This window comes from Sciurus carolinensis, chromosome 14 (assembly GCF_902686445.1).
Source record: "Sciurus carolinensis chromosome 14, mSciCar1.2, whole genome shotgun sequence".
Lineage (NCBI taxonomy): Eukaryota > Metazoa > Chordata > Mammalia > Rodentia > Sciuridae > Sciurus > Sciurus carolinensis.
The window spans coordinates 11,600,831-11,620,175 of record NC_062226.1 but is presented as its reverse complement, the minus strand read 5'-3'; the positions used below and the strand labels follow the sequence as shown (position 1 = coordinate 11,620,175).

Sequence of the window (19,345 nt, the reverse complement as noted above, 5' to 3'; positions counted from 1 at the left end):
AGGTCGATGCCAAGATTTTAATAACAACCAAGTGTTTAACGGACTGATAGGCCACTGTTCTGCATCACAAGCAGTCAAGGATATTTTAGAGGAAAAGTGCAGTTTAGCCCCTTTACAGCTTGTTTGAGGACCCAGCAGGATTAGTTAAAAAAAAAAAAAAAAAAAAAAGAAGAAGAAGAAAAAAACAACCCAACCCTCTAGCATTTCTTCCTCCTCAAAGCATCCCAACACTATTATGCTGTCTTCATGAAGACTTATCACAGGGTCTTTTATATTCCATTAGAAAGTGACTCTCTCCCACAGGCTGAAAGAGCTCTTGAAAGAAGAAACCTCGAACAACTAATCCCAATCTCCAACACCCAGCACAACGTCCCAATGGAGGATCAGTCACAGAATCCCGCGACCCCGACACTTAGACCGGAGCAAGGCGCAAAGGAGGGAAGGATAACTGAGAGAAAGGTCCAAGTACTAGGGAGGGGCAGAACCAAGCTGAAGGGGTGGGGACATGCCAGGGATGGGACAAAGAGGCGCATGGGGGCAGAGAGTGACCTAAAGGAGACGCGCCCAGTCAGACTCAGTGGGAGGAGGGTGCAGGAGGGGAGGCGGGGCTCCGGGGAGGCGAGGGACGGACCAATGAGAAGTGGTGAGGGCGGGGTCAATGAGGGTGAGGAGGCGGGGCCGCGGGGGAGCGCAGAAGAGGTGGGGCTGCAAAGAGGAGCTCAAGAGGGCGGAGCCGGCCGAGAGGAGCGCGAAGGAGGCGGGGCTCCCGGAAGGGCGGCGGAGGGGCTCTCGGAGTCTAGGGGGAATCCTAGAAAAGCCGGGGGGAGGTTGGGGCCGGGAGACAAGGTCGAGCTGGGAAGTGGCAGAGGCCGTGGGAGGCCCGAAGACAAGGCAGTTTTACCCAGGCTCGCAAACCACCGTTCCACCCATAGTCCACGCCCACCGCTTCCTCCCGGCCTACCTCAGTGCATTTACCCGGACTAGCTCAGTCTGGATCCCTTTCGGCTAGCAGCTCCGGGCACCAGAAAGAAGGGAGCGCTGACTTAAGAGGAAGAGAAATGGGTCGGCTTCCAGAACACCCAAGAGAAAAGCCGCGGGAGTCCTGACTGCGCGGACCAATGAGGCGGCCCTCCTGCGTCATGACGGACCCGCGGCCCAATTAGAAGCTTCTCCAGGCGGCTGAGGGAGAAGCTACCGGTCCCACTTTAGGACAAATTACTTGAACAACTTTAATACGCTTCTGTTTGCTTTATTTTTGTTTTGCTTTAGACACACACAAAAAAGCTCCGAGCTTTGAACAACAAAAAAATATTTTCTCCCCGACAAAGGTTCCAAATGTGTGTAGTTTTTAAAATAGGTTCCTCATCTCGTCTATTGAGACGGAAAACTGAGACATTAAATAATAGCTATTAAGTACAGAAATTAGAATAAAACTTAAAAAAAAAAAAAGCAAGATCTAGGACATCTAAACGCAACGTGAAATTCTGAATTGGATACTGGGACCGACAAAGAACAAGAATGGAACAACTAATGAAATTTGCGTAATATTAGTTAAAAGTATTGAATTAATAGTTTCCATAATTGAACTCCGGTCATCTAAGATGTTAACCTTGGAGATTTTGGATGAAGAGTATAGTATAACACTAGCCTATTTTTTGCAACGGTGTTGTTAAACCTAAAATGATTTCAAATTCTGAGGCTTTGTTAGCGATATCCAGTACACAGCTATGAAGTTACTTGTAAAAAGCCTTGTGTAAATTGAATCATATACAATATACTTAGAATGATATACTGTTTTAAAATAGGGCTCTTCGGAAAGCTGAGGCAGGAGGATCACAATTTTCAGGCCACCCTCAGCAACTTAGGGAGATCCTATCTCAAAATAAAAAATAAAAAGGTCTGGGGATGCAGCTCAGCGGTAAAGTGCACCTGGGTTCAATTCCCAGTACAAAAAAAAATTTTTTTTTTTAATAAAATAGGGCTCCTAATTCAGAGGAGAAGGTTCTTAATTTGTGGTTCTAGGAACGCTTGAAATTGTCTGCAGTTTGTGTATGTGCATGTTTTTTTTTCTGTGAAACTCTTTGTTCAGTCTATCGAAAGTATCAGAAAACTCTTCCCCACTGCACCTCAAATTTCGGAATAATTTATTTAGAGAGTCCAACAGGGACTTTTTATGCTTTTGTTTGCCCAGTGAATGCCTTACTTAACCAGCTTGTGTGAACAACAGACTGGAATATGCTCATGATCTTCACAAGAGATCCTTATATTTGTTAAATGAATACTCAATAAATGGTTTTAATTTTGCTTTTATTCAGTTCTCCCTAAAACAGTGACTTTTCTCATCCATGGCAGTTCCTTGTCCTTCACAGTTCATTTTATTTTATTCATTCATTTATTCATTCATTCATTGGTAATGGGGATTAAGCCGAGGGGTGCTTTTCCTTTTAATTTTTTATTTTGAGACAGAGTCTCGCTAAATTTCTGAGGCTGATCTGGAACTTTCCACCTCCTGCCTGAGTCTTCCCAGTCTCTGAGATCATATGCATGGGCCTACACCAAAGTTCACTTTAAGTTTAGTGTTGTAATCTTCAAGGGGGCCTCAGTGCCACCCAACAGTCCTATATTTCCCTGGGCAGGTCCTCTCCCCTTCCAAGAAAAGCAATTCTTATCTATTCTCTCCAATTTTCAAAACATCTACCCCAATCCTCACTCAATTGACCTGTAATCTTATTTCACCTGAAAAACAATCAGAAGAGACTTGCACTTGATTCAGCTCCCCAAACATATACCAAACCCCCTGCATCTACACCTTTTAACTGAATCACTGATAAGGTGGATCCCATTCCTTCAGCCTAGTAAAGGACTCTGCTCCTGAAGTTACTTCCCTTCTCTCCCCTGAATTACCAGGCTTCTTTTCCACAGCATATTCATATGTTTTCATAGCACTTATTTTCAAAAAGGGTACATACTCTTAAACCAGGCATGGTGGTACAGACCTGTAATCCCAAGGTGAGGCTGAGACAGGGAAATGGCAAATTCAAAGGCAACCTCAGCAATTTATCAAGGCCCTAAGCAACTTAGTAAGACCCTGAATCAAAATAAAAAGGGACGTGAATGTAGCTCCGTGGTAAAGAGTCCCTGGGTTCAATCCCACCAGTACCAAAAAAAATAAAATTAAAAAAATAAAATACTATTTTCTACATTTTCAATTATTTAAAATTCAAAAGTTTGAGCCAGGAGTAGTGGCACATGCCTGTAATCCCAGCAGTTGAGGTGATTGAGGCAGGAGTATCACAAATTCAAAGCCAGCCTCAACAACTTAGTGAGGCCCTAAGCAATTTATTGAGACCCTGTCACAAAATAAAAAGAACTGGGGATGTGGCTCAGAGGTAAAGCACCCCTGGGTTCAATCCCCAGTACCAAAAAAAAAAAAAAAAAAATCCAAAAGTTTGATCACAATTGGTTTGTAGAAAGGCAAACTGATGCCCAACTGTTATGAGTGACGATTGAGAATCATCATCAATGTATCAATGTTGCAAAAATACATACTCTTTAATCCAGCAAGTCCATTTCCAAAATTCACTGATAAATATTCTTGCATGGATATAGTCTTTAGTTCAAAAAAAAAAGTAAGATGGAGAACAGTACAAGTTATTCTCTGGTCTTCTACATTAAGAAGTGGAGACAGGAGCTGGGGTTGTGGCTCAGTGGTAGGGCACTTGCCTAGCATGTGTGAGGCACTGGGTTCGATTCTCACAAATAAATAATAAAATAAAGGTTCATCAACACAAATTCTCACAAATAAATAATAAAATAAAGGTTCATCAACATCTAAAAAAAAGTGGAGGCAAATATTTATTATGTATACAGATAGAAAGCATTGAAGGTTGGGCATGGTGGCACACGTCTGTAATCCCAATAACTTGGGTGGTTGAGGCAGGAGGATTGCAACTTCAAGGCCAGCCTTGGCAAGTTAGTGAGACAGGGTTGGGGATGTGGCTCAGTGTTAAAGTGTCCCTGGATTCAATTCCCAGTACCCAAAAAAAAAAAAAAAAAAAAAAGGAAAACCCCAGGTTCAGCCTTTTGGCACCTTCTTTTTATATATACTCACTCATGTCAAAGAATAACATGGAGGCAGTAAATTATATGCAAACAGATTTATTCATATGAGGAAGAGTCAATAGGTGAATGTCAAGTAAAAAAAAAACTTTAAAAGGTGAATTTATAAAAAAAAAAAAAAAAAAAAAAAAAGAGGTGGAAAGGTGGAATGTTGAGAAGCCGTGTTGAATCTTGTGCACTTTTCAAGAAGGGAATGAACTAACAGGCGGGTTGCAAGGCCAATCTAGGCAATCTGCCCTTGAACTGGCCGGCTCAAGTCATCAAAGATAATAACGTTATTTTTGAATTTTCAGAAAATCTTACACTTGATTCAGCAACACTCACCCACCAAATGTATTATAAGGAATTTGCTCATGTGATTATGAAGACTGAGAAATCCCAAGATCTTGAGTTAGCAAGCTAGAAAGCCAATGGTATCATTCCTTTCTGAGTCCAAGTTTGACTTCAGCAGCAGAAGACCCATGTCTCAGCTCAAAGACAGGCAGAGAGAGGGAATTCTTACTCAGATTTTTGGCTTGATTCAAGCATTCATTGGTTGTATGTGTATGTGTGTGTTGCTGAGAGTCAATCCCAGGTCCTAGCCCGTGCTAAAATAAAATATGTGCTCCACCACTGAGCTACATCCCAGCACCAGGCCTTCATTGACTGAATAAGGCCAGTCACAGGGGGTGCTTCACTCAGTTTACCAAATGATTCAACTGTTAATCTCATCCAGAAACACCCTCATAGACACACCAGTACAATGCTTGACAGAGTCTGAGCATCTCATTTCCCAGTCAAGTTGACACACAAAATTAGCCATCACACCCAGTTTTGTGGCTGGGATGTAACTGAATGGTAAGGCACATGTTTAACATGTGCCAGGTCCTGGCTTTGATCCCCAACATGCAAGCACGCGCGCACGCGCACACACACACACACACACACACACACACACACCACAAGCCACGTATCCACTTACTTTAAGAAGTGGATTTGATCCCAAAGTTTTCACTTTCTTTGATTCAGGAACATCAATTGGATGTTGAGTTTAGATAAAGTAGTATGACAAACTTTAGATATATAAATACCAATACAAAAGGTCAAAAATACACAAATATTTTGAGAAAAATCTGAATTACTTTGTACATAATTTTTATAGGACTTCCTAATTAAAAGAATAATTCTTTTTTGGGGGGGGGAGGGTTTATAGGGCCTGTAACCCAGGGACATTTTACCACTGAGCAACATACCCAGCCCTTTTTATATATTTATTTTTATTGGGGGCCTGTAATGGGAATTTAACTCAGGGGAAATTTACCACTGAGATACATCTCCAGCCCTTTTTATTTTATTTTTTAAATTTTTAGACAGAATCTTGCTAAATTTCTTAGGGCCTCACCAAGTTGCTGAGGCTGGCCTCAAACTTGTTGCCCTCCTGCCTCAGACTCCTAAGCCACTGGGATTACAGGCATGAGCCACCAACCCTGGCTAAATAACTCTTAAAAATAAATTTAATCACAAGTTTTTAAAGTTATTTCTTATTTTATATTTTCAAAAAGAATCTACTCATGCATAAAAAATATATTTTAAAAAATGAGATGCTACTACACTAATTAGACTGGTCAAACTCTAAAACATGACAATACTAAATGCTGACAAGGAGGATATGGAGGAAAACAACTCTCATTCATTGCTGGTGGGAATATAAAATGGTACGGTCACTTTGAAAGACAGTTTAGGAATTCCTTAGAAAACTAAATATAATTCTTAACATACAATCCAGCAATTGCACTCCCTAGTATTTACCCAAATGAATTCAAATATTAAGTCTATACAATAACCTGCACATGTACATTTATAGTAGCTTTATTAATAATCTCCCACGCCTAGAAGCAACCAAGATGGCCTTCAGTACATGAAGGGATAAATAAATGGTGGAACATCCAAAAAACAGAATATTTTTCAGTGCTAAAAGGAAAGGAGCTATAACCAGGCATGGTGGTGCATGCCCGTAATCCAAATGACTCAGGAGACTGAGGCAGAAGAATCACTAGTTCAAGGCCAGCCTGGGCAACTTAGTGAGACCCTGTCTCAAAACAAAAAAATAGAAAAGGGCTAAGGGGCTTCCAAGGCAACTAAAGCGATGAAGTGTTGGGTTGAACACTCCTCAGCACCTAGGAAAGCTGGCAGTAAGATAAGAAGGTCTCTAAAGAATGTGATAATGAAGGAAAGGGAGAGTGGGAACTGACCACTTATCTCCAATCTTTGGGTGAGTATCTATAGAGAGTGACCCTCGTTGTAAAGCAAAGTAATATACTCACAACACATCTGAGGAAATCCAGCTGTGCAAAGGGCACGCAACTTATCCTGTATGTTCCCCTTTCTTGTAGGCTCGCAGCCCTCCACTGTATCTTGGCCCACCTCCGCCAAGGACTGAGTAATAAAATGCCCAAAACCTTTAAAAAAATACAAATAAAAAGGGCTGGGATATAGGTCAGTGATAGAACTCCCCGGCTTTCAGTCCCTAGTACCATAGGGAAAAACAAAAAGAAATGAGCTAACATGTCATGAAAAGACATGGAGGAGTATTTTCTTATAAATAAATTTAGTCATTTGGATTATAAAATTCAAGTTGTTTTGTGTAGATTTCAAGTCACAGAGAAGATTAAGGATTATACATTTTGAGTGGGAAGTTCTTATTCAGGATAGAAATCCTAGCATGACTCAATGAAATAGAGTCTTGGATCTCTCCTGCTAAGTTGTTATCATTGGGGTTGTTTATAAAATGGGAACAACTGAAAGATTTGTTTTAAATATTTGGGAAAATTCAGGTGTGGAGATGCATGCTTGTAATCCCAGCAACTCTGGAGACTAAGGAAGGAGGATGACAAGTTCCAGGCCAGCCTCAGCAACTTAGTGAGGCTCTAAGAAACTCAGTGAGATCCTGTCTCAAAATTAAAAAAAAAAAAAAAAAATTTTTTAAAGGGTTGTTGATGTAGTATACTCCCCCAAAATAAACAAATAAAATGAATATTTGGAAAACATGTTGACAAAGTCCAAAACATGTCACATTTTGATGTTGTAAACATGATAAGGCCATTTGAGAAACATAATCCTGGGAATGTCTTAGTAAGTATTAATTATTGTCTGAACTTAGTCCTATCTTTTAAAAGCATGCAACAATTCCTCTATAAATTTATGAGAAAATAATTGGGTCATAGTTTTTATTAGGAATCCCAATTTTTGTTCTTTAAAAAAAATGTCTTGGGTTTTGTGATAGTTAATCTGATTGTCACTTGATCAGATTAAAAGATGCCTAAGATTCAGAGACTTCCTGTTATGTCTATGACAGTGTTTCCAGAGATAATGGGCATATGAGACAGCAAACTGACGGGGGAGACCTGCCTTGAATGGGGGTGGCACCATCCAATAGGCTAGGACCCTGAATGGAAGAAAAGCTGGAAGGAAGAGCAAGCCGACACAGACACAAACTCCTTTCTTCTTGAGTGAGTGCTTCCATTATGGCTGAGATTCCCTGAGGATATTGAACTCCAGTTCTTTTACTCTGACCAGCAGTTCTCCAGGGAGTTTCCAGACCTTCAATCTAGAACTGGAGCTGCATCATTTGTTCCTTTTCTTCTGAGGCTCCAGCTTCTTAGACTGAGCCAGTTACTTGTTCCTCCAGGTCTCAAGTCAGCAGATGCCCATTGTGGGACTATCTGGCTTCTAATTGTATAAGCCAGTCTGATGAGTAGTCCCCTTTGGGTCTGTTTCTCTAGAGAGCCCTGACTCATGCGTTTCGTTATAGGTTCCAAGAAATAAGAGTGAGTGTAACTATAATAGTTATCTATTGCTGTGTAACAAATTCTCCCAGTACCACTGTCTTAAAACAAGTATTTATTATCTTATAGTTTATGTGGATTGGGAGTCTAGGCATGGCTTGCTTATTTGGGTGCCTCTAGCTCAAGGTCTGTCATGAGGTTGCAGTCAAGTTGTTGGCAGGGGGCTCGCAGGTGGGGACTGTAGATTCACTTTCCAGCTAATTTGCATGGTTGCTAACAGACTTTCATTGTTTACACATGCTTTTCTTCATAGGCTTCCTGAATGCCCTCATAATCTGAGAGCTGGTAGTGTGATGGGCTGACAGATCTGACTTCATGAGAATGCTCTAGGCCAGACTCTAAGGGAAATGACTAAACAGACTCCATTTTGCTCTGAGACTCCATGTTATGTAGGAAATAAGCTTCTCCCATGGGAACACCCTGCCTCTGTACCCATCATCAGTTACTTAGCGTGACATGTTTAATAATATACAATGGCAATACCTATGTAGTAAAAATTGCTCTCTTTTGACCTCTATTGCTCTTAACCAATGTACCATGTAAACGGTAACCGTGTGGATGTTAGCAACCATTCTTTAGTTTGTACTTAGGTAAGGGTCATTTTGACCCACTTCCCCTCTGTTGCTGATCTCATGATGTTAGTTTGTAATTTTGAATCATAGCAACAGACACTTATGATTGATGTGATTTTTGGTATAAGAACCCCTACAACCCTGTGGTCAGGGCTGTTCTCCCAATAGCCATTTTTTGGGGCATTGTGTGAGACAGTCAGTCAGCTGGCTTAATAAAGACTCTCAAATTTGGACTTCTCAGTGGTGATCAGTGACTTGTTCTTAAGTTGCGCCCCATAACATTTGGAGGCCCCAGCAAGATCCTCGCTGCCTGGTGGGCAACCACCGCTCACCGCTGACCTGGGAACTCCTGCGGAGGGGAGAGGCCACAATGTTGCTCCTAGGGGAAGGTGTCTGAGAGATGTTCCTCAGGCCCAGGCTGCATGATCTGTGGAGCCCCGCCCCAGGACTGAACTAAATTCTCAGAAAGAGTCACCTGTTTCTGCACCCCTGGCGGACCGGTAAGTCTGTTTCTGGCGGATCCGCATCTGGGGACTCTGAGGAAGGCTGGATGCAGCATTACTTCCTGAGTCCAGGACTGGCAAAACGTTGCTCAGTCCCTCTGGTCTGGAATCTGGAGTGACCACTTGTCTGTGTCTTTGGTGTTTTATCTGTTCTGTGTTTGTTTGTCCTTTTCTGTCTTTTTGTTGCCTTTAAATGTAAGCATGGATCAGTCTCCCTCACTTCAGTCATGTACTCCCCTCCAGTGCATGTTAACTAATTTCCAGGAATTCCAGAAGAGAGCCAATGACTACAGAACCAGCTGCAATGTCTTTTCTCTCTCTAAATTCTGTGAGAGAGAATGAACAACTTTTGAGGTTAGATGGCCTCCTCAGGAGACCACCAAATTGTCTCTGGGCAGCCCGTACATCCTGATCAAATGTTTTATAGTCAAATTTGGGTAAAAAAATGATTAAAAATGTTTTTAACCATGTTCACTAAAGCTTACATTAAGATGTAAACTGCTGCCAATAGGAACTTCCAACTATTGGAATTGGTCCACCAAAATGCCATATAATTTTGATGGCTGCTATCCAAGAGACCAGAAAAACCAGTTTAGAACAAGACCCCAACCTGAGGGGGCTCTCCCAAGGAGACCAATGGAAGCAGCTCCCTTGTTGGCTCTTCGGGAAACTCCTTCAGGAAGGGATAGGGCATAACCTTTGTCTATATTCTCTTAATTCTTTTTCATCAGGATGAAGGCCAAAAAGACTTTAAAATTCTGTTTTTTCAAGTTCATAATTTTGATCTGGTGTGCCTAGGTTAATTTTTGATCAGACCTATTTTATCCAATTATAAAGTTTTTTTAATGCTCTGTTTCATTCAGAGGCCAGTTTACAAGGGTTAACTCTCAATGTAATGGGTTTTAAAAAATAAGCTATAAGGTCTTTGTCCATCTGTTTATTTTACGAATATGTACACTGGTGTATTGTCATGTCTACATATATTTGGTACCAAAATTGACATATGAGCTCATAAATTAAAATTTTTAAAAAATGGATCCAAATGCTTTTGATTTACATGATTTAAAAGGTTTATAAATTGGGTAAACAAAAATATGGCTTTCAAGTTACTAACACAGTTTTGTTTCCAGGTGGTCAAAAAATAAATAAAATGTTAATTTTATAAAATGTCTAATATCCATTGTTTCTAGGTTTTTCTTCAACAGGAAAGAAATGACTGATATGGCTTAATACAATTCTCTGATACCTTGTTATTTTTTTAAAAAATAACTAAATTAGATTTAACATATATGGGGTTGATCACAGATGTGTTTGTTAGAGACATCTGATTAGTTTAAAAAGTTAAAATGCTAGCTGTTAAATATAACATCAAGTACTCTTAACTCCTTAAATTCCATAGGATAACAGACTTAAAACATGTTTGGTGTTTTCATAAATTGATAAATTAAAAAAGGGTTTAAATTTACTTTATGTTATCACCAAAAACATGATTACTAAAAGTCTTAACAGGCAGGTATTATTCTATATAAAGGGTCCAAAAGTTTCAACTGTATTTAAATAGAGTTCTATAAGTAACAAAGTATTTCATCGGATTAAAATGAAGTAATTTATCTAAATTCAGAAATTCATAAGGGTTGTTTCAAAATATAAATTTTAAAAAGGGGATCAATAGATTAAAACATTATAAGGTTTTAAATATAAAAATATAGAATGGTTCTAGATAAAAAAAAGTCTTTATGTAATAAAATAAGACTGTAATACATCTTAGTAAACAACAAGAGTGTCTAAGTGATTAAAAAATGTTAAGTGTAAATTTTAAAAGGTTTACATATATGTGTAAGTAACACAACAGTTAAAACTATTCAAGGTTTTTCCTAAGATCAAATATTAATGTACTAGGGCTGGGGAGATAGCTCAGTCAGTAGAGTGCTTGCCTTGCAAGCACAAGGCCCTGGGTTCGATCCCCAGCACCGCAAAAAAAAAAAAAAAAAAAATGTACTGATATAAACCAAAGTTCAGTCTATATGCTGAAATGACCAATAATTCTTAAAATATTAATTTACTCTTAACATTGTGTCTGTTAAGTTTTATATTCTAGAGCAACTAGTCTTAAAAATTGGGGGTTTATACAACTCTGGTTAAACAGCAACTGTTAGAGTATTGTACCACATTACAAAGTCTAAATTTTCTTTAAAAGCTGAACATGGTTAATATAAAAAAATCAATGTAATTATGATTCTATCACTCTTATTTATATATTAAATGTGTTCATATCTTCCAGGTATACAAGTCTTTAAAAGGTTTAAAAGAACATTTTATCAAGCTGGTGTTCTCCAACCTAAAGTTGTAATGGTAAATTTAAACTTATCAAAATAAGAAATTTTATTAGGGATTTATTTATATCATTTAGTGTTCTGTAACTGAACCTGAACCTTATGTTACCTTCTGCACTGGGATGAAAATGTAAATGTATTTCTAAAAGATAATAAGAGCCTGATATGTTTAAAAGTTAATATCAGGAAACAGGAAAACATTTTGCCACTTTACTACACAAAAGGAAAGTTAAAAGCTCTCTCAGCTTTCTTTGGTTCATGTTTTAGATGTAATATCATACTGTGTTAACTAACATTTGAATAGACTTGGGAAAAATACATGTAAACTTTATAAAGTAATATATAAAAAGATAAATGTCAGCTTCAGAACTAGGACTGCTTTACCTAAGATTTATGAAGAGCCCCACCTTACCTGAGATAAAGCTCTGCTACCTACCTTACTACATGTTACAATGGCTCCAAAATAAGTCAGACTTCAGTTCACTTAAAATTATATTCAAAAGATTGGTTTTTTGTTGTAAAATTACTGCAGGGGATATAATACATAGCTCAATCAAAATTTAAAATAGCTATTACACAACTAAATATGTTTTTACTGTTGTTAATTCCATTTTGTATTTTCCTTGTAAACTCTGTAACTGTTGACTGATTAATGTTTTACAGAGGTACTGCTTCAAGAACAATCTAAATTAATTTGAGATAATAAGCCTTCACTTATAGGACAGATAATATAGACCCCAGTTTAATAAAAGTTGGTAAATAACTATAAAGTCATAGACATAAAAGTTAAAACCCAGTACTCTTACTGTACAACTCATGAAACTGACTTGCTGGATGTTTAAGATCAAAACTTAAAGATTGAGATTAAAATAAAGGGGTCGGCTGCTTATTGATCCCCTGCTGCTTACCCCATTTGTCTGCTGTGATCACCTGCAGTCTGCCAGCATATCGAGGCCTTTTTTGAGTGCAGATTGGTCACTGTCAAGTGCCTATCATCCGCCATTTGCCTGCCTCTTGCCTGTCCAACGCCTGCCTTACACCTATCCATCACCCAAGGCACGAGGTTCACCTCCTAATCATCAGACAACAGTCAGCAACTGATCGTCGGCCACTAGTGGAGCACCAGGTGCCTGCTGTTGCCTGGAAGTTCACTGTTACAGTACCTGCAGGTTTGATTACACGTGGCTGCCACCATTTTGAGACGACAGCCAGGCCCTGTAGGACCCCTGGCCGGACTGACTGAGCCCTGTCTCCAGGATCCCTCAGCCTGACCAATCACTCCCTGCCCTGGGGCCCTCACATCCACTGACTGCTCCCTGCCGCCAGGACCCCCAGACCAACTGACTGCGCCCTATCACCGGGACCCCAGACCGACTGATTGCACCTGGCCTCCAGGATCCCACAACCACACCAAACACACTCGACCTCCAGGACCCCTGCCTGACCAACTACATCCTGCCTCCAGGACCTCCAGCTGACCATGTCCACACCCTGAGCTGCAGTTCCCCATTTGCCAACACATTTGGAAGCCAGAGCAGCCATCTTGGATAATCCTGGAAGCCATAGCTCCAATCTTTAGGTGAGGCAAATCCCACCCTGCGACGCCTGCTGGAGGCTTGAAGCTCATTGTCAGGTACCTCTCATGCATCAGGCTACTGAACACTGAGAGGTTTCATTACTATATGACTGTTATACTGTAGATTTTCTTTTTTCTCGTTATTGAAAAATTTTAAGTTTTTATTTCTTTACTTTTCTTGCTGTCTTTTCCTTTTGTTTACCTGTTCCCTCAGAGTCTCTTTCTCCCTTTTTTGCATGCTAACATCCATTTCTTTTGATTACACTCTCACCTTTCTATTATCTAGAACTTCTGTATATTCTTTTCTTATCCCATTAACAGCCACATTCTATATCCCTCTGCATCCTCTTTGTCCTCCACTAGAAACTGCAGACCTTATTGCAAATCTGTTTGTTTTACTGAAGATAATATTTGAACTCATTCTGTTTATTATGACAATTTTGTTATTGTCCTCATAGGGGCTATTTGGACTAGGATTGCATAGTGTCTGAATTGGGCACTGCTAATATTGATCTCCCCTTAAAGAAAAGGTTTTGGAAACCTATAGGGCCACTATAAGCCTATAGGGGGAAATCTGCAATACCCCAGATCTGCACTGCTAGAGGGGAAGATACATGAACAACATGAAAAAACAAGGGAAGAAAATGATCCAATCAAATCTAGATTCTATATTAATAGAATCCAATGACAGTATGTTAGAAGAAATGTCAGAAAAGGACTTCAGATTATACATGATTAAGATGATTTGCAAAGCAAAGGATGAGATAAGAGAGCAAATGCAGGCAATGAATGATAATACCAATAAGCTGAAAGAGCAACTGCAGGAAGCAAAAGATCATTTCAACAAAGAGAGATTCTCAAAAAAAAAAAAAAAAAAAAAACCCAAATGGAAATCCTTGAAATGAAGGAAACAATAAACCAAATAAAAAACTCAATAGAAAGCATCACCAAAAGACTAGACCACTTGGAAGGCAGAACCTCAGACAATGAAGACAAAATATTTAATCTTGAAAATAAAGTTGCCCAAACAGAGAAGATGGTAAAAAATCATGAACAGAATCTCTAAAATAAAGGGGTCAAGAGAATCAATATTTGGCTCTTGCCCTCAGAGTCAGTCTAAACCCAGGGAACAAGAGAACTTCTCTAAGGAGCTTTGCCACTCTGGGCCACACGACCTTCTGATCAGGGAGATTGATGAGACCATTAGAGGATGAGAAGCTGATCAGTGCACCTGCTGCAGAGGAGGATATCCTTGGAAAAGGGAGACATCCCTAATGCTTCCAAAGGAAGCCACCTCATCAAGGAGACCCGACCAGGCGAATGGCACTAAAGGAGCTAAGAAGCTGCTCTCAAGCTCCCCAAGAGTAACCTCTGTGGGAACTCAGTTGACTCTTAACAGCAGATAGGAACAAGGTCAATTTGACCAGCTTGATTTTAAACACCTAGCAAAAACAGTTACAACTAAAACAATGTCATTCCTGGACATTTTTTTTAAAAAACTAAACAATAGTTATTTTAATGTAACTTGAGATGTACACTTGTGGTAGACCCTCCCCCAAATAAGTAAGACTAGAGGTAACAAAAAAGATTCTTAGACAAAAATGCCTGATAACTATCAAGAGAAACTGTTAGAGTTATAAGTTTTTAGTCAGTTTAAGGCCTACAGATCATCCTAACCTCCAGTACAGGCAGACTTAATCAATGTTTATTAGTATGATTCTCTAGCCCTGAGTAACAAAAATAAAGGGATCTCTACTAAACAAAGAGATCATGCCAATAAAAAGCTATTTTACAAAAAATCAGATGACAGTAAGTAACTTAACTAAATGTTGTGTTTACATTCCTGATAACTCCAACAGTGTTAAGATTTACAATTAAGGCCTTATCCTCTCCAGCCTTGTTAGACTTTGTTAGGCCATTTTATGTAAACAACGTCTCAGCTCCTCCACCTCCTGGTAAGAGATTATTAATTTCTATCAGCTTCATAATATTCATTGACATGTTCCAGATGCTATTTATTTTGTACTCATGGTTTTTTTTTTTTGTTTGTTTCTTTCATAGAACAAGACTTTTACCCCTAGAAAGGAACTTTTTACTGCTTGCCCCACCCCACATCGCCCCCTCTCAGCTCGAAGCAGCAAGAGCGGTCATTGCTCTTTTTCCTTACAGCAGTAAAAAGTACCTAAAATTAAAGGGGTAATAATAAAAATTTTAAAAGACAGTCAATATAGATAGGTAAATTGGGTTAAATCACAAAAATAAGAGCCAGTTTGGGTCCAGAAAGTTGGAGGCAAATAACCTCTGAGAGATTAAAAGTTTAATGCTTTCGGAGCCCTTCCTCCACCCTTACCAAGAACCTGCTCCTGTTCTAACCTGTTGTTAAGTCTAACAAGTTCAAATTATGAGAGAACCAGCCCCAAGAGACCACTGATTTCCAACACCCATATCAGTCAGAAGACTATGTCTACATCAAATTGTTCCAGAAAGGACTAACACCTGGCTGAAATGGAAGAGACCTTACTCACAACATGGGCTCATCACATGTGAGTCAAAACAACAGAAAAATGGACAGCCCTCAGAGACCCCAACCACCATCTAAAGATAAGACTGAAAAAATGTTAATCGTGTTTTTTCTCTTGCTTGGACTACATCAGAAATAACTCTGTGCTTAACTGTTCAACTTTTTGACTGCCAAAAGGGCTAAATTCTGTATATTATTATGATGGGGAGGGATGAAAGGAACATATGGGGCTAATATCTAAACAAGTGGCCCCTGTCTTAGTTCCCCTCCTAGTGAAAATAGGTATAATGGGCTCCACAGCTGTAGGAACCACTGCCCTGATTACTGGAAACCAGAATTTCAAAACTTTGAGTAGACAAATAGATTTGAACTTAAGTGAGTTAGAAAACTCTGTAAGTCACTTAAAAAATTCCCTTGATTCAACTGCTGAGGTAGTTTTACAAAGCAAAAGAGGATCAAATTTGTTATTTTTAAAATAAAAAAATTATGTGTGGCCTTAGGAGAGACCTATTGTTTCTATACTAACCTCTCAGGTGTCATTCATGATAGTTTATCTTTGATTTTAAAAAAAGGCTCAAAAAGGTAAAAAAAAAAAAAAGCTAAAAACCTGAGAAAAATTGGTATCAAAATCTGTTCTCTTGGTCCCCCTTGTTAACTACTCTAATAACCACAATGGTGGGACCTCTCATTCTAGTTATGTTGAGACTTTCAATCGGGCCATACATGATAAACTGTTCGCCTAAATATGTTAGAGATAGAATCCAGTCTGTTAAGCTAATGGGGTTGCACACTCACTACAATCACCTATGCACTACTAATGAATCAATGATTTGATTATGTACATAAAACCAGTGGGGAATGTGATGGACTGACAGATCTGGCTCCATGAGAATGCTCTAGGCCAGACTCTAAGGGAAATGACTAAACAGACTCCATTTTGCTCTGAGACCCCATGTTTTGTAGGAAATAAGCTTCTCCCATGGGAACACCCTGCCTCTGTACCCATCATCAGTTACTTAGCGTGACATGTTTAATAATATACAATGGCAATACCTATGTAGTAAAAATTGCTCTCTTTTGACCTCTATTGCTCTTAACCAATGTACCATGTAAACGGTAACTGTGTGGATGTTAGCAAACATTCTTTAGTTTGTACTTAGGTAAGGGTCATTTTGACCCACTTCCCCCTGTTGTTGATTTCATGATGTTAGTTTGTAATTTTGAATCATAGCAACAGACACTTATGATTGATGCGATTTTTGGTATAAGAACCCCTACAACCCTGTGGTCAGGGCTGTTCTCCCAATAGCCATTTTTTGGGGCATTGTGTGAGACAGTCAGCCAGCTGGCTTAATAAAGACTCTCAAATTTGGACTTCTCAGTGGTGATCAGTCTGTTCTTAAGTTGCACCCCATAACAGTAGGGGGAGAAAGACAGGGAGAGGGGAAAGGAGAGAAGAGAAGGAGAAAGGGAAGGAGGGGGAAAGGGAAAAGGAGGAAAGGAGGAAGAGAAGGATGAGAGGGAAAAGGGGGAGGGGAGAGAGATGGGGAGGAGGAGAAACTGCCCGTATTTTCTAGGCAATGTATTCTGCTGTTACTTGCTATTCTAAACTTGTTCATTTGGTATTGGGTGGTGGTGATGGGATATATTCTCTGTTGTTCTCTGATTAAAGTTTAATCTTAGCCATGTATTGTGTCTATGAGTTTTAGACCTGCAGCCCTAAGGGTTTTCCTGTCTCTCTTCTACTGTAGTTATGGCCCCACTGCAAAATCTTGCCCCTACCCCAGGAGTAGGTTTTTGTTTTGTTCTTTTTTGTTGGTTATTGTTTTTAACTCTTTTCCTTGCTCCCAGCAGCAAGGAGTTTTCATCCCTAAAAGCATTTTCCTCCCACTCCAAAATCAAAGCTTTTGTTTTTTAGTTGAATAAAAGGAGATGGACCAAGGTATTTCTTTTTTTCTTTTTATAGTACTGAGGATTGAACCCAGGAATGCTTAATCACTGAGCCATATTCCCAGTCCTTTTTATTTGTTATTTTGAGATAGGGTCTTGTTAAGTTGCTTAGGGCCTCGCTAAATTATGGAGGCTCACTTCAAGCTTTCAATCCTCCTGTCTCAGCTTCCTGAGCTGCTGGGATTACAGGCATGCACCACTGTGCCTGACTGGATCTAGGTAGTTTCTTGCCCCTTCTATACAAATACTGTTCCCACTTCCCCAGGTCAGCACCACAGTATTTTTAATTTAATTTAATTTTTTTGTGGTGCTGGGGATTGAACCCAGGGCCTTGTGCATGCAAGGCAAGCACTCTACCAACTGAGCTACATCCCCAGCCCCACACAGTATTTCTTAGACTCCTTTCTCATCATTTCTCTGAATAGTTGGTGGGGTTTCTGCAAAGAAAGAAAGGGCCTTCAAAGGTGCACAGAGATCCCCTTCCCCATTCTTAATTTCTTCAGCTCCCAGGAACTTGACCCTGCCTTGCTAGCCTGCACTTGACCTTCACCAAGTTGTCAACTGTTCTAGCTGAATTCTTAACTATTCTTTCTGGTTCCTTAAAACTCAGGTGAGAGAATGCTCAAGTTTCATCTCTCCCTATAGGTGATTGTCTCTCCTGAGATTTTTGGGCAAGTGGTTGCTCTGAAACCTTAACTTTCTGATGTGATCAGGCATAATTATGGTACCCAAGAAGATTCCTGGGACTGTGAATATGATTGAAGCCGACAGTTGGGTTAATTCACTCCTAGCACTAAGAGTTTGTTTTTCATGGTTTCTGTTTTGCCTCACTCTTCCTTGTCTTACTCCCCAAATAATTAACCAATAAAGTCAACCTTCCTTGAAAAGAAGAATGAAGGAAAATATCAAAGAGCAATACCAGTCATACAAACTCCTAATTAGTAATCTATCTTTCTTTAGGTTTACAGGAACAAGGAATGTCTGGAATGCTGGTGACCTGTGGACAACATCAAAACTATGTCAAGAGAATTGATTACTGCATCAATACCACTGTAGTGCCCGCCTGGCAATGGCTAAAATTGGAAACACCATATAAACTTTGCACCTGGCAAGATGGAATTTGGGTCTGTCTTCCAATTTGCTGGCTTATTAGCAATCAAACTTTTTTCTCTGTCTCTCAAGTTATTAGCTTAAATGGGCAGCGGCAGAACTGGACCTTTCACAGTTACATGATGAGATAACCCACTGTACATGTTATCTTACCGGGCAAAAGAGAAGATATAACTAAGGTTATTAATCAATTGACTATTATTTATTTATTTATTGGTACCAGAGATTGATCCCAGGGGCGCTTAACCACTGAGCCACATTCCCAACCCCTTTTTAAAAAAATATATATTTTATTTAGAGACAGGGTTGCTCAGGACCTCACTAAATTGCTGAGACTGGTTTTGAACTTGTGATCCTCCTGTTTCAGCCTCCTGAGCCACTGGGATTACAGGCATGCACCACTGCACCCAGCTCTAAATGTCTTTTTAACTGTTTTTTTTTTTTGGGGGGGGGCAGGGGGAGGGACTAGGGATTGAACCCAGGAGTGCTTTACCTCTGAACTACATCCTCAGTCCTTTTTATTTTTTATTTTGAGACAAGGTCTCACAGATTTTTCAAATTCTAAACCAACTTTGTATCCTGAGACTTGCATTATACTTCATGTTTGTGTGTGTGTATAATACATATGTATCATATATGTCTGTGGATGATTGTTATATATTAAAGTGCTTATTATATAACATATTAATGATTTTTACATCTTTGTTCATGAGGAATACTAATCCAAAATTTTCTTTGTAATATTGTCTGGTTTTGGTGTCAGGTTAGCCTAATAAAACTAGTTGGAAGTTCCATCCTCTTCCACTTTCTGAAATGGCTTTGGTAAAATTGGCATTA

At 39.5% G+C, this 19,345-nt stretch overlaps 1 protein-coding gene across 4 annotated transcripts in view; it reads right to left on the bottom strand.

Moving 5' to 3' along the window:
* Rc3h2 (ring finger and CCCH-type domains 2) overlaps nucleotides 1-19,345 on the bottom strand; it is a 95,816-nt gene that overhangs the window by 13,961 nt on the left and 62,510 nt on the right. Inside the window, exon 1 of one of the 4 annotated variants that reach the window (XM_047524139.1) lies at nucleotides 962-1,143. The exons of 2 other annotated variants lie outside the window; for them this stretch is intronic. The gene's annotated coding sequence lies outside the window, so the exon portion shown is untranslated. Of the gene's footprint in view, nucleotides 1-961; nucleotides 1,144-19,345 lie in introns of those variants that run through there. One more of the 4 variants, XM_047524140.1, reaches the window with a different exon arrangement.